This window comes from Nelumbo lutea, chromosome 6, assembly GCF_056320005.1.
Source record: "Nelumbo lutea isolate HS-2025 chromosome 6, American lotus-T2T, whole genome shotgun sequence".
In the NCBI taxonomy this organism is placed as follows: domain Eukaryota; kingdom Viridiplantae; phylum Streptophyta; class Magnoliopsida; order Proteales; family Nelumbonaceae; genus Nelumbo; species Nelumbo lutea.
Genome location: NC_142689.1, coordinates 42,786,374 through 42,790,003, shown reverse-complemented (window position 1 = coordinate 42,790,003; position 3,630 = coordinate 42,786,374). Strand labels below are relative to the sequence as shown.

The 3,630-nt window shown below is 33.4% G+C and overlaps 1 long non-coding RNA gene across 1 annotated transcript; it reads right to left on the bottom strand.

Annotated features, from left to right (window-relative positions):
- Positions 1-710: 710 nt before the first annotated feature.
- LOC148848767 (uncharacterized) lies at positions 711-3,398 on the bottom strand. Its single transcript, XR_016100602.1, has 3 exons — positions 3,288-3,398; positions 3,115-3,178; positions 711-801 (listed from the first exon to the last, which is right to left on the bottom strand). It is a non-coding gene; the product is annotated as an uncharacterized LOC148848767 (long non-coding RNA).
- Between the last annotated feature and the right edge of the window lie 232 nt (positions 3,399-3,630).

Below are 3,630 nucleotides of genomic sequence, written 5' to 3'. Positions count from 1 at the left end.
ATCCTAGTTATGCTTATCAGTAGCACTGTATTGGTTGCTCTTCTCTAAAGGTAATTCCAACTATCTCTAAAGATCATTTATTTGTATTTTAAAAAACTACTTTATCATATTAAAGCTTATGTAACCTATATAAAATATTTAATTTCATATTTAAAACAATTCATTAACATATTTATTAAAAGATAGACATTGTTTTTTAATATTGTTTCATATTAATTGATACAAATTCATTGAAAAAGAACAATCCATTTACTAAAACATATGAAATAAAAAAAATACAAGAAACAATTCACTTTCCTACTCTAAGAAAAGAAAAAAAAAGCAATTCATCTCGACACCATGCATTCTTTTTCTTCTACAACCTACAAGAAAAAATAATACAACGAAAAGCAAAAGGTTAGTCAAATTAGTAACTATAATGTTTCAAAAACAAAAGATCTTTAACCATCTAATTACATATTGCATGATTCTTACCTTAACAATAACCTTGGGAGGGTAGCATCTTCCTAGTGTCTTGCAACAAAGTAGCACTAACACATCCTTGGAAACTACACAAAAGGTGAAGCAGTTAGACACAAGTAGCATATGCTTCCACTACGTAAAACTCTAATATTACTATGGCAACATGCCTAATTTTTCTTTTCTTATTGATTGCTTGTTTTAGTCTTTTTTTTCTTATTAGTACTAAAGTGACAAATATTTACCTAAAAAGATGAGACTTTAGAAGGGTAAGAGCTGTAATAAGCCTTGATTCTGGACCGGTGTGATAATGATGTAGTTGCAGTTGGGAGTTGACCATGTCTAACAAGAGATAAATGAATAACCCACATGAAAATATACTGATACAAAAATCCACATGACAATAAAATATGAAAGGATATTGTTCCGTGACAAAGCAGCTATGGTATAAAACCAAATGCATGTCATGATGCAAACTATAATAAATCTTGAAAATATCTTATTTATGCCTCAGTATCAGCATCAATCCCTACTCCATAGAAATAAATATTGGTGCAATGTAATGGATTTTCTCATAGTTCTTGTCACATACTATGGGTCCTTCACTAGCTCTTGTATCCGATCCAAGAATGACACCATCCTGACAATAATATCAAGTTAATAAACCCAAAGAAAACCCTGTGATCCACGAATTAGAACTTACATTTAATGAAATAAGAAGACATGAAATAGGATTACCACAAAATCCTATTTGTTGTACATATTGAACACTCATTGAGGAATGTGTCCTGAAGGATTTCCAAATTGAGTAATGTGTTACCACGAAGTCACTTTCATGGTGTGGTCTTTTGGTTGGGATCAAATTCCGACTTTGGGCCTACTGAACAAAGAAGGGATGAATCTGGATAATTCCTATTATGTGTGTGGTTGATCCCCTAAATCTACAAGGCATTTTTTTATCCATTGCACCTTTACCCATCTGGTTTGGTGTCATTTCTCAAGTTGTTCCATAGGTAATGGATGTCTCCCTAGTCTGTGGCTGATCTTTCTATCCTCTTGGAGAGTTGGTGGCTTCTTGGAAAAGGGGAGAGTTCTTTTGGAGCAGCTGCCTTTTGCATTTTGCTGGGAGGTTTAGAAAGAGAGGAACTGCAGGGTGTTTCAAGGGAATCTCTTCTTATGAAAATGAGCAGGATCGAGTGGTTATTTGTTATATGCGCTAGATTGTAGCATCAATTCTCAGGAGTTCTAGTAATGGATTTTACAAATGACTGGAAATTAATTATTTTTGTTATTTCTTCTTGTATATCATGGTAGATGATATGATGATACTTTTTGAGAATCTATTGATATAGTATACTTGTATACCACGGTTACTTAATATTACCCAGCAATCACAAAACCTTTCACTTTAGTAAACCACAAACCTTTTACCAGTGATAATTCAAGCCTATAAATTAGAAGCATCTTATTGTCAGCATACATAAGAATAACAATAACAATCCAATGCCACTATTGTTCTATTAGATGAACTTTATGTTTCAAAGAATTTAGAACATAGAAAAAAAAAAAAAAAAAAAAAAAACATATGAAGCATCATCTTGCTGACAGTAGCAGCTTCATAGGAGGTACAGTTTTTTGGGTACCTACCTTGTAGAAGCAACTGACAAGTAGTGTGGAAGGGTTATCTTGCAACCCTTGCACATATGGACTATAAGGGTTTTCCGTTCCATTTGTCCACTTAGGAGTCAACTAAGAAAATTGTGTATGTTTGTAAAGTTAGATGGACAATCACTGTTTGTATTAGCAAGTTTGACAGTGAACCAGAAAGCTAAAGAGAACAACAAATTCTCATGGTGGATCTCTAGTTCTCATACAAAAATAATGCCCTTTGTATGCAAAGCCTTGACAAATAAAGAAATTTTAAAGTAAAATTGAAAACAGAAGGAAAGAGTGCCCACTTATAGGACAATACTCTTGACTTGGATCTCTTTGGATGAAGATTTTCCATCATAGCAAGTTAATTCTTCCTCCTTGCCTGAAGACCAGGCGACATCTAAATTAAGTAGAAAAGCTGCAATACCAAGACCTATACAAGGATGACAATATTGTGTTGGATACCTCAATTTTTAGTGTAAATTGTCTCTCTAAGCAACCGAAAGAACTCAACTCAAAATACCTAACCTTGTAAGAAGTAGATCCAATATGTACTAGGGGTATCAACAAGTTAGTCTCAGATCTGATAATACTTAGACCTGGCTTCAATTTGATTTTATAAATGCATTCTTTTTCCAATCTACTCTACCCATTGCCTCTATATGTAAAATTTTCTAGTAGTGCTAGCCAACACAAAACCTTCCAAGATGGTGCTTCAAAGGCATAAGTAATCACTTCTTTCAATTAGTCCTTGAGAGAAGAAGCACAACACATCCATAACTAATAACAATATCAATTAATTATCAACTACTATTTCCAGAGCTAGAGATGGTTTTGCATGCAATATGGTTTGGAATTCATAAAATGAATCCAAGTAATACAAAGAAGTGAATTAGTTGTTCCATTTAAGGAGGATATGATAGACATCAAGATCAGTTCAATAATGTGAACGGATGCCTCTTCTGGACTAGAATGAACACATGCACAACAAAGGAGTCCAACCTCTAAAAGAAATTGCTCGAGGAAGAATGTTTGTGGTGACAAACTTAGAAATTTTCTTCAAGGCCTGCAAGAATGTGATAAAAAGATAAACCTAAAGATTTCATCTATGGAGGGAGGAACAAAATTAAATTTCCAAACACTGGTAACAAAATGTACAAATCAAAACTCAAAACCTGGTTATATAATGGTTTTGACAACTTTTCTACTAAGATCTCCAGCATACAAAAGTAAAAAGGACCATCTTCAACCAAGAAAGTTCCTATGGTGCTGATGTGCGGGCACCTTCATTCCTGTAGTGCCAAAAATGGAAAAACATAAATGCATGTGCATATAAGGACAATTAATGCAAGCATAGATCAATTAAATAAATCTTCAAAGAAGTTGACAGAATAAGCAAAAATAAATGGCTAGAATGTCATTTTTTACAGAACAGTGCTATGTTCCAAGTGTAGAAATAAAGAAAATAGGCGACATAACAACTCATCAAGCCATTCAAAAAAGTTGATGGTTGGCATA